General features: G+C 41.5%; 1 long non-coding RNA gene across 1 annotated transcript; it reads left to right on the forward strand.

Moving 5' to 3' along the window:
• The first annotated feature begins 2,791 nt into the window (after nucleotides 1-2,791).
• LOC136876876 (uncharacterized) lies at nucleotides 2,792-12,030 on the forward strand. Its single transcript, XR_010860677.2, has 2 exons — nucleotides 2,792-2,942; nucleotides 11,916-12,030. It is a non-coding gene; the product is annotated as an uncharacterized lncRNA (long non-coding RNA).
• The last annotated feature ends 714 nt before the right edge of the window (nucleotides 12,031-12,744 follow it).

Raw genomic sequence — 12,744 nt, forward strand, 5'->3', positions numbered from 1 at the left:
AAGAGCACGTGGAATTTGCCGTCACCACATAGAGGGCAGCACGGTGCTCTCTTGATTAAAGATGGCTGCTGTCACGTGGAATCTGCTACCACAGGTATCTAGCTAAAGAGGGCAGCACTGAGGTTTGCGATGCAATATGGCTGCTGTCAAAAAAGCATTTTTCAAATTATCCGCCACCACATTTCAAAGGTAAGTAGCTAAAGAGGGCAGCACTGTGCTCAAGGATGGCGGATGACAGCTGCACGTGGCTTTGTTTACCTCGCGCTAGTTAGGTTAAGTTGGTAGCACTAAGGTTTAGACCCGTCAAGATGGCAGCACTGTCGATGACAGGTGACGAATTTTGCAGCTACTGCGATATAGAGGGCAGCACAGTGCTTTGTGGTTTAAAGATGGCGGATGACAGCTGTCAAAACAGCACGTAGCTGTCAAAAAGCACGTGGCTTTGTTTACCTCGCGCTAGTGAGGTTAAGTTGGTACCACTAAGGTTTAGGTCCATCAAGATAGCAGTACTGAGGTTTGCGATGCGTTGTTGTCTGTCAAAAAGCACGTGGCTTTGTTTACAAATCTGTCAAAAAGCACGTGGCTGTCAAAAAGCACGTGGCTTTGTTTATCTCGAGCTAGTTAGGTTAAGTTGGCACTACTGAGGTTTAGGCCCGTCAAGATAGCAGTACTGAGGTTAGCGATGCGTTGTTGTCGATGACAGCTGTCAAAAAGCACGTGGCTTTGTTTACAAATTCAAATTTCGCGCTAGTTAGGTTAAGTTGGCAGTACTGTCGCGCTAGTTAGGTTAAGTTGGCAGTACTGGAAGAGGCCACTGGCTGAGGTGGAGGCGGCCACTGGGAGCCGGAGGTGGCGGTGGCGCCAGAACTGTCCAATTATACTACTCTCGTCGCTAGATGGAAGGTACTGGTAACCAAGTAACAAGTTATCTGCTCCAGAATGGAAAATCTACAGTGAATAAGAAAATGGCACTGGTTACTAGAGTTACTCTGCGTGTGAGGAACTACCTTCAGAATCCATCTACAACAGAGGAAATCAACCAGACCACATAAAACTGCAGGGCTCGATGGACTGAAGTTTTGACGATAAAGAATGTCTGGCCAAAAACGTCACTAAGGCTGTTAGGACTAATAAGATATTGCAACACAAACCTAAAGATCTTGAGATCAGGGGGAAAGGCACGTTATAGCTCTATAAAAAACTAGGGAAAGAAAGTAATTTATGCCAATATCATTGTTGTGTCATAAATTCAAACTGCTGGAAATAATGATTAAAATAGAATAATCACAGACTTGGAGGAGAAATTCATAAAAGAGTAAGCTTGTTTCAAAGCTGATAATTTTGCTGCAGCCAAATTCTTAATGTGACACAGAACACCGAAGATGGATTTAACAGTAGAATGGTAACTGGAGTATTCCTCGATTTATGTGCGGCTTATGGCACTGCAGAAGATCGATTAGCTTGGCATAAGATTTATCAGCTAAGGACTTTCTTTGTTACTTTTCAAGGCACGATCAGCACGCGAGGTTTTGAACTGAATTCAGGCTTTTGACACACAACTCCGTGGCGTAGCCTAACGGTTAGCACTATTAGCTGCCGTCCCTGGGAGCCCGGGTTCGATACCCGATACTGCCAGGAACTTAAGAATGGCAGGAGGGCTGGTATGTGGTCAAAATGGTACATGCAGTTCACCTTCACTGAGGGTGTGTCTGAAAAGAGCTCCACCACCTCAGGATGAGGACACGACCTTGAATCTAGTGATTAGAAATTGTATACGAGCATTTTTCCTCTCCTGCCGGTCAACATTCTGATGGTGACGTTATTTTCCCACCAGCAGGACTCGAACCTGTTCAACACGGCGTCAGATCAAGGCCTTCAGGCGGGCGTTATTCTTAACGATGTTATTATTTTCGATTCATAAGCACTGAGGCCAATAATCGGCCGTTCTTACGCTGAGAAGTTCTATAAATACCGAGCTTGATAGCCGCAGTCGCTTAAGTGCGGCCGGTGTCTAGTATTCGGGAGATAGTGGGCTCGAACCCCACTGTCGGCAGCCCTGAAGATGATTTTCCGTGGTTTCGTTTTCTCACATATAGCAATTAATTAAGGCCTCGGCCACTTCATTCCAACTTCTAGCACTTTCCTGCCCCATCGTCGCCATAAGACATATCTGTGTCGGTGTGACATAAAGCAACTTGTAAGAAAAGTATAAAGTATAAGAAGTATAAAATTCTGCGCAGTCATTTATTTTATGGATAATAGCTATATGTGAAAATACAATACTTCAATATATAAATTTATTTAATTAAATACTTTGACATCAGGTCTAAATCAGCTCGATTGAGCGGAATGCATTGCAAGAGCTACTAAAATGGAGTAAATTCTTAATCTAGGGTGATTACCCGAACGTTAGAACGTATTTTTTTTACAAATGGTGTTCTTTGTCTTATGAAAATCGGCACTGCTTGAAGAAACATAAATAATACATCCGTGACAATATAATGCTGAAGGAACACATTAGAATGATGAAAATAGACACTGGTGTCATTTCCAAGGATTTAGCTGGCTGCTAGAAATGATTCAATCAATGCCTAAGGGGAAGTTTAAGCAAAATTTCCGAATTGGTGGAAAAGCAATGTCGGCAGCTATCTTTACCCAACAAGTGATGTCACACTGGGAGTTTCATTGTTAAACGATTTTGTAATGGGTATGCTTCACTGTGTGAAGTCCTGATAACTTGTCGCTATAAAAGAGCGCAAATTCCGTCTCGGAGTCACTCACTGCTACCATGGCTTCCTACTACTCCGTCTGCTTGTTGCTGGTGTCCCTGGCTGTGGCAGTCAGTGGTCAGACAATACTACAAGCGGTGGACCATCTGCTGCAATGTATCCTGGACATTCCGCTAATAGAGACGCTGCTGGGAAACATCACCAGGACGGACTGTAAGTAGCTGAATAAATATTGACCATAGAAGACAAACTGTGATAGAACACTTTACACTTCGGGGATGGAGGAGAAGACACTTGGCAGTATAGAATCAATCGGCTGATGAAATAAAAACTGAACTCGTTTCGATGTAAACAGTCTCCACAGCTTCGAAACTTTATCCTGGGCTTAGAATCTACTCTCATTTTAGCAGCTCTTGCTATTGATTTCGCTCAAACGAGCTGATATAGACCTAATGTTAAAATATTTTAATATTTTCAATGCCAGTTTCATTAACTACTGTTAAAAATAGGTTAAAAGATTGTGAGCAACTGCAACGTGACCTCGATAATGTTGTGAGATGGACAGCAGGCAACGGTATGTTAAAAGTCGGGTTGTAAGTTTCACAAATAGGAAAAGTCCTGTGAGTTTTAATTACTGTATTGATGGGGTGAAAGTTCCTTTTGGGGATCATTGTAGATGTTAATATAAGGAAATATCTTCATTGTGGCAATCACATAAATGGGATTGTAAATAAAGGGTACAGATCTCTGCACATGGTTATGAGGGTGTTTAGGGGTTGTAGTAAGGATGTAAAGGAGAGGGCATATAATTCTCTGGTAAGATCCCAACTAGAGTATGGTTCCAGTGTATGGGACCCTCACCAGTATTACCTGAATCAAGAACTGGAAAAAATCCAAAGAAAAGCAGCTCGATTTGTTCTGGGTGATTTCCGACAAAATAGTAGCGTTATAAAAATGTTGCAAAGTTTTGGCTGGAAAGAATTGGGAGAAAGAAGACGAGCTGCTCGACTAAGTGGTATGTTCAGAGCTGTCAAAGAAGAGATGGCGTGGAATGACATTATAAGACGAATAAGTTTGAGTGGCTTCTTTAAAACTAGGAAAGATCAGAGTATGAAGATAAAGTTGGAATTTAAGAGGACAAATTTGGGCAAATATTCATTTATAGGAAAGGGAGTTGGGGATTGTAATAACTTACCAAGGGAAATGTTCAATAAATTTCCAATTTCTTTGGAAACATTTAAGGAAAGGCTAGGAAAACAACAGATATGGAATCTGCCACCTGGACGACTGCCCTAAATGCAGATCAGTATTGATTGATTTATTTGAGGATCACTGAGCATTAGTTAACACCTTTTTAAGATTTTAACGTGGCGATAGATAATCGCGAAGCTCATTAACTAACGTAGCGTTAACCTGAACAGTGTGTAGCATTAACATCATTTCCCTCTTCTGAACGGTGCCGGGCATAACGTTATGCATTTGTCACCTTTTTCCGGTACAATTTTTGCGCAGAATGAGAGGTTCCGCTTGAAATAACTGTACGACAACCTAAGAAAGAAGCGCAAAGAAATAAGATTATTCGAAGAACGAGTTGATGCGGTCCAAGTCCGAAGGTCGTATATTTGTTTCAGCATTTAAATGGAGGACTTCAAAGATTATTGTATTATTTCGGCGACGCAGTTGAGCCTCTTCCTAATGACGACTTCTGATGCAGAATATCACAATATCAGAATATAGTTAATTGGACAGATCATTATTAACTACAGTAGCACAACCATATTAGATTTAGGCCTACCAGATTATACATGTTGTGCGCTACATGCGATTATGATGCCCTTCCTTTGAATGTATATTTTAATACAAAATATAATGTTTGTACTGTAAGGTAGGTCTACCAGGTTATACACACTGTGAGCTACTTGTGATTATGTTCTCCCTTCCTTTGAATTTATATTTCAGTACAAAATGTGATGTTTATTACATGTTAATTAGTTAATGAAATATCAGTATAATACATCTCTTCTATGCAATTGCTCTTTGGTTTAAATCATTCTTGTTATTGTGTGAGATCACTCTTTCGTATTACCATTCAGAGGGTTTTAAGGTGAATGTTATAAACTGGACACACCATTAATAACTTCAGTACCGGTAGCAAAATCATATCGTCCCTGTTCTGGCAAAACGGCGAATGTTACAATGCTCTTCCTATCCATTATTTCCCTTAAGACTGGTCACCCCTTCAAGCCATATATTGATATGCGCTCCATCACAGCCATTTCTGTTGGGTTCATTTTCCTATGCGCGCGTGTAAAAAAATGAACATTACTGTACCATACTCAAGGAATATATGTTTGAATGACGTTTACCCACTCCCAGAGCGTGATGTATTTAAGGTTCATTTTCCTTTACACACGCGGATAGGAAAATGAACTCAACGAAAATTGTTCTGATGGAGCGTGGCTGGAAGGCGTGACCAGTCTTAAAGGAAATAATGGATAGGAAGAGCATTGTAAAATTCACCGTTTTGCCAGAACAGGGACGATATTAGAAATGAGGCCTACCAAGTCATACTTTTTGTGCACTCCATCTGAATTATTATCTTCCTTCCTTGGCATTTATATTTCAACTCAATGTTTCCTTCATATGAGTAAGTTAATGTTATACAATTTTAAGAAGGCCTACCTATCCCTCTTCCACAATTTACAATACTGGTGTCCCGCGTAACGATCTGAATGTCCCCGTTTCATAATATCATCAATTGCTGCATTGGAAACAGGCGTCAATTCCGTCCTGTAGGCCTACGGCTTTTTAACCTTCTGTTCTGTTTCTTCGAGTACTTTCCCCGCGACTGTTTTAGATAACATTTACCGCTCAAAAAACTGCATTTCTGTTAGTTCAAATATGTCATTCCCTCTCTGTGAAACCTCCAGTCTCTCAGCATTTTGAAGGCGCTCTATGCAGCACCTGAACACCAAACACAAAATCTCTTCCAGTCAGTTTCATTTTAACACGACGTTAAGCAGCTTAACGGGACGAGAGTGCTACGTTAAATTAACAGATAATTTAAAGGCACGTTAGCGTTAACGAAAGGTTGACGAAACAGCCATTCCATTAACTATCCCATTAAAGCAGTTTAACGTGACGTAAAATCCTTAACGGAGTTTGATGAAACTGGCCCTCAGTGTTTTTCCTTTCTTTATCCGTAATACATCGCACAATCTTTCGTTTTTTCCTCTTCTTAATCGATTTACCGTCCAAGGGCTCAGTAAAGGATCTCAACTCAACTGCCACAAGGGCAGTGTCCTGGAGCGTGAGACTTTGGGTCTGGGGACCAGTATCTCGCCCAGGCGGCCTTACCTGCTATGCTGAACAAGGGCCTTGAGGAGGGATGGGAAGATTGGAAGAGATAGACAAGGAAGGGGCCGCGGTCTTAAGTTAGGTACCATCCTGGCATTTGCCTGGAGGAGAAGTGGGAAGCCACGGAAATCCACTTCTAGGATGGCTGAGGTGGGAATCGAAATCCCTCTAATCAGCTGACTTCCTGAGGCTGAGTGAACTCCGTTCCAGTCCTCGTACCACGTTTGGTGGCAGAGTACAATGTTAATTGAAATTAACAGCTCTGGCAAACACATCATTTTTTTGCACTGAGACAGTAAGTTCCACTACTAGAGTCTACGACTTAAACATATATTCCACTCAAACGCCTTAAATGCACTTCATTGCATATCAACACCAAAAAATGTAAACTTAGCAAGCCGTTCTTCCATTTTTTTCCGTTACAAAATTGAGATATTTGGATCAAAAGTTGAAAATCTATATCAAGCTGATCAATTACGATTTACATCACCCTCCTGCGGCCAGTTGACAAAGCATGAACAGGCTCATTGGCACTGGACAGAAGTAATGACGTTCAATTGTGACTAGGAAGCTCTCCTCGCACCATTCCTTCTTGTTCACAATTTTTTTACGTTGCACTGACATGGCGACCATGGGCGTAATTAAAGTACACTCCAGCCCTTGCCTGGTGTGAAAATCTCACGGTTCTGGGAAATGTTCATTGGAGCCAAGTATTTAAAGCAAAGACAATATAATTGCAAGAAAAACCGGATATTTTGAAATATTCGGGTTTGATTTATGCTGCAATCGACGTTAATAGACATTGTTTTATTTTCCTGTGCACGATGGTCGGAAACAACGTGAACGGAGTATATTAGCGTTAGAGGGTTGGTAATACTGATAAGTAATATGAAAAAACACGTCGATATCTCGCGCCTTTGTCGATTTATCAGCTGCTGAAATTAGCCAATCAGATCGCTACACGGACGAATTCGCATGGGCTTTGCGACACGGTATTGCTAAATCTACTCGTGGATTATGACCGACTTTGAGAGAGTCAATAGAAGAAATTAACTTGTCCAGGGGAGAGACTTGAAGAAGGACCTCCCTGCTGATAGGCTCGACCTACACCGAGCACGCTACGGTAGCACTGCCTGTTACGGTGTGTTACTGTTTGATGCTCACCTGTCGTTACAAGTTTCGCGTTACGGTGTATAAATACGGAAGTTGAAGCGTGCAGTGTACGATGTACAATTTATTGGATGGCAACGACAATAAGAAAAGTAAAATTCCTGTCATTCATTCAGTAGAACGAAATATAACGCAATACAAGGTTAATGTTTGATTTCCCAATGTTGTAATGAAATGAAATGGCGTATGGCTTTTAGTGTCGGGAGTGTCCGAAGACAAGTTCGGCTCGCCAGGTGCAGGTCTTTTGAAATGACACCCTCTGGCGACCTGCGCGTCGTGATGAGGATGAAATGATGTTGAAGACGACACATACACCTAGCCCCACTGTCAACGAAATTAACCAATTATGGTTTAAATTCCTGATCCTGGCGGGAATCGAACCCGGGACCCCAGTGGCCAAAGGCCAGCACGCTAACCATTTAGCCATGAAGCCGGACTCTGTTGTAATGCTATGTGACCCTCCCTGCCCATTGAGTTTCTGAAAATATTTTTTTACCCTTACCATCAGACGTCCGTTGATAACTAGCCTCTAAATAGCGAGTCTGTTTCATCGGTAGTGAAGGTACAGATATTTACTATCCGTACAACAACGCTTTAAATCCAATACCAAGTAGATATACAGTTTGTCTTCAAATAAACAATTTGACAAATGCTATTTCCGATAAACATGATCGGACTGTTGATGAGTTTATCAGATCATTAACCGCGTTTCGCCCCAGTGTAGCAGTGGTATCATCAGTTGGATTACTACATCTTTCCAAGATGCTACTACGCCGTTGAGACACCACTACAAGCCGCATATGTAGGACAATGAAGTGACGGTGCGCTAGGAGGAGCATGCGCCTCCATTTGCATAAAAGCCTGTCTTTGGCTTTCATATCAAGAATTAAGTTCCCAGAAGGGAACCATAGTTTAATTATAATTCAATGTTGAGCTCACTGCTGGTAATTTCACAAATGAATTCAAATATGGTGTCCTGCGAACTTAATTTTTGATTTATTTGGAAAGTTTCTAAAGCATGGGCCTTTTAAAATATAATGGCGAAAATTGTGATTCATTGCGGAGTGCACAACCATATTTTGAGGTACTGGTAAACTCGTTATTGTATCCGGTCAATATACGTAAACAGAGTAAAAATAAGTAATTTCTTACAACTTAAGTCACGCTGAAAATAACCTGGATTTCTGTTCACTGAAAAAAAAAAAAAATAAATAAAAAACTATTTCCTTTACAAGCAAATAAATATTTACCGTCCATTGACTTTCAAGGCCTGTGACATAACCATGACCTTGCTGCCGCGAAACGCATACACTGATCACTCGTCCTGTTTTTCGGGGGAGGGAGGAGAAGCTGCTCACCCCCGCGTGGCTATCAGAAAAATGTACATCGTCTCCGGCATGCTGTTAATTCTAAGAAGAGAACGAGACAGCATGGAGGATTGGGATGATGTGATACTATGAAAGTATCGGCCTGTCGCGTTATCAAACATGCTACCAGGCAGGTCAGATATTGGGTTGCGTGGAACAGGAGGTTTGTAGTAAGGACCAGCGAAATCCACTTTGGTGGAAATAGGAAGGTGCCTAGGTGTGGTCTGGAAAAGTCCAGGTAATGTTATTTGGGAAAAGTTTCAGGCACATGTTATTAGCCCGATCCATGTCAGTCCACTTATTCAGGGAATCCGACCTTCTAGACATTGCTGTGGCTAGCGCGGGCCTTGCAGGTTACCAAGCCATGCCGCGAGATACCCTAAGACATGCTACACAGCCTGATCCTCTTGGAGTCCCAGGTACATAGTCTCCTATCCCGGAGAACGAGGCCACGCCTTTCGAGGTTGGGACCCGCTGGATGTTAGTGGCACACGACGCCGGGCCACGGCCCAGTATACTGGGCAACTGCAATGAGAGGATGGGTATGTCCCCTCACATTTGTCGCTACACGGTGCAGGCTGTAGCGATTGGAGCGCACTTGGAGTCCACAGCTAACCTGACAGTGGCCCGGCCACTTATATTCTGTGTCCCCCTGGGACGAGAATTATTCATCTATCGTTAGCCTCTACTTGAAATAGCGTACGGTAACAAGGGAAATACGCTTGCACTCTGCATATATCACTGAACAACAATGAAAATGTTTCGGCCCGAAAAATAGCCTATTCTTACGTATTTCCAGGTGGTGAATTCAAAAATCACCATGAAAATAACCGATTAGCTCTTGCTTCGGAGATACAGTGACATATACTCTTTAGAGTCTACATTTTCAGTTTCGTGGAAAATTTGTTTTGTAAGTAGGCCCACCTGTCAACTGACAAAACTCAGCTGCTGTTTGTAGGTTATAAACATAAGTACCGTTGCTGTGAATGTGAGTTTCTGTTTTAATTAGTGCAGAATTTCTGGTTTTGGAGTGTTTTTAACGTGTAAAATTTGTTAAATCAACATGCCACGGAAATGTGTAAATTCCGTGAATAATTGTTGTTACATTTGTGGTGAAATAACATTTTAGTCGGAGAAACGCAATGTGACGCCTCTTGTGAAGACTTCCTATCATCATTATTTTGGTGACAAAGTAGGGGAGCAGGATAAGCCATGGTCTCCACATATACTGCATGTTGCAACTCGTGTTCAGTCATACTACGAGATCTATGGGATTAGCTGTGCATATGGTTTGGCGGGAGCCTACAAACCATACAGATGATGGCTATAACTGCTTGACATCACCAATTAAGACAGGATTTTCAATGAAGGAAAGAGGAACCGTTGAATATCCAAATCTTCGATCTGCTATTCAACCTATTCCACATTCAGATAGTTCACCAGTTCCTACTCCACCTCAAAATTATTAAATGGAAATAGAAAATGAAGATAGTGTAGAAGTAGAAGAACCCAAGGAGCCTTATCCATTCCATGACCCGGGTTTTGAGGAAAAAGATGATAATCCGCACAGACTGAGTCAAGCGGAATTGAGTGATCTCATTCGAGACCTTAACTTAACACAGGATAAGTCAGAAATTCTAATGTCAAAGACTACAGCAATGAAATCTTCTCCAACATGATGTCACGGTCTCACAGTACAGACGTCAGAGAGAACTGCTTCCTGTTATGGTCAGAAGAAAAACAATCTTGTATTTACTGCGACATTAATGGTTTGATGAAAAGTTTTAATTTGAACCATGATTCAAGTGAATGGAGGCTATTCATAGAAGCCTCCAAGCTCAGTTTGAAAGCAGTATTCCTTCACAACGGCAGACACCTTCCATCTAATCATGTCGGTCATGCATTTTACACGAATAAGACTTATGCAAACATGACAGCAATCAAATACACTGAACACAAGTGGAAAATATGTGGCGATCCAAAAGTCATAGCTGTACTCTTAGGAATGAAATTGAGGTACACTAAATACTGCTGCTTTTTATGTACGTGGGACAGTAGGGATAGAAAATTCACATTATATGAAAGCAGACGGGCCTGCAAGAAATCTTAACTCAAGAGAGAAAAATGTTGTTGCTGAGCCTCTTGTGGACCCAAAAGATGTTCTTCTTCCACACCTACATATAAATCTCAGTTTTATGAAAACGTTTGTCAAAGGTATAAACCAAAAAGGACAGGCCTTGAAGTACATAAGAGACATATTTTCAACGTTAAGTGACGCGAAAGTTAAGGAAGAAATCGTCGCTGCCTCGACAAAACCTCCTATGTGACACGTTTTAGCTTAGAAATTTGGCCGGCAAGGTTCTGTCATCTAAGGTGCAATATTGTGTGAATATTGTCAAGGCATTCTCGCTCTTCATAATGCATGTGCTGCGGGTCAGTATATCTCCAAAAATATTATCACATGGGAGGTTTTGTCCCGGCAACGACGATATTTTTGTTGGGCCACAAATTCGTCGACTTATAAGTCCTTTATAAAGGTTCCTGAGTTTGAACGAGTTTTGAAGGGTGAGAGGAAGGGAAGCTTTGGAAGCCTTCAAGGGAGTTATACATGGGGTTTTTATGCAACACAAGAGATGATTACACTCAGTTGGTGACAGTGCTTCTGCAAAAATACCATCAACTCGGATGCAACACGTCTCTTAAAATCCATTTTCACCACTCCCACCTAGACTTTTTCCCTTCTGGTTGTCGATCTCTCAGTGGTGAACACGGAGAAAGGTTCCATCAGGATATTTCTGTAATGGAACAAAGATATCAAGGCTGCTGGAATGAAGTAATGCTTGCGGATTACTGCTGGTTTCTGTGTAAGGACGCACCGGAACTCGCTTATAAGAGGCAAGCCAAAAGACAAGGATCTCACGAAGCCACCACGTGCTTCTCTTCAGACTCAACCACCTGCTAGGTATTCTTCCATTACTTTACAACTCTTAGAAAGTTACTGTCTTTTTAAAAGTTTCAAATGGACTTTCAATGTTGTTGGCATATGTAATTAAAATGTATCGTTTTCTCTCGATCCGTTAAAATGAAATACTTCCAGGTATTGAATATCACAGAAACTAGAGCTAGTAAAAAATTTTCTTTGTGATATTCATTTTTCTAAACCCTCAATTAGTAAGAATTGACTCACGAAGTGAATGAAATATTCAACTTTTTTGTTGTTGTACAGTGAAATGTGTTTATATCAATAACATAGAATAATTGTCTAATGAATCCCTCTCTGGTTTGTTCACAGTGCAGATCTGCCTCGGTGTTGACTCGTGACGAAGATCACGGGATATGACTGTACAGTGATGTGTATATAGATATAAAATATTAATAAAGACGATAATTTGTTCCACTTCACCTTACATGATGACTTGTTTGCTGAGCAATCAGTGCGATTCCCAGGTGGACTAACTGATTCTTAATTTGCTCCGAAGAACATCACCTTTCCCCTCCCCAGTTTAATAGAAACATGACTGTCTACAGCAGGGTTCACCATCTTGATACCTATCGAGGGCCCAATCTAACGTAGAGAAATCCATCAGGGACTAGACGATGCTATGTGTATATTTCCTTTTATCTGTGCGGAAAGAATAAAAAATCTAGATGTAGAGATAGCCTAATTTCATAAATAATATGCAGGTGCGAAAACTTTCATTACCCCTGTCGTTGACTTTGCATCATGTGTAACTCAAGAGGACATTTTTATTAAACTACTACCGAATTTCTCCACGTCAGTCTTAAAAACCGCAAAAATCCGAAGGTTCAAGAACCCCGAAGGGCCATGGCTTACCAAGCAACCGCTACTCAGCCGGAAGGCCTGCAGATTACGTGTCGTGTGTTCGGCACGATAAATCCTCTCGGTCGTTCTTTTTTGGCTTTCTAGATCCGGGCAAACGTCGCAAATTTTCACATACTCCAAAACTTCCTTTTTGAGGTTAGGCCAGAAGCAGTACGAGGGATACGATTTAAGGTTTTATATTGGCCCAGATGTGCACCCAGATAGGAGTCATGATAAAAATTGATCAGCATGGACCGTAATTTGAGAGGAACGTAGATTTTGTCTCTACCGGTTTTGC

This window comes from Anabrus simplex, chromosome 7, assembly GCF_040414725.1.
Source record: "Anabrus simplex isolate iqAnaSimp1 chromosome 7, ASM4041472v1, whole genome shotgun sequence".
Classification (NCBI taxonomy): domain Eukaryota; kingdom Metazoa; phylum Arthropoda; class Insecta; order Orthoptera; family Tettigoniidae; genus Anabrus; species Anabrus simplex.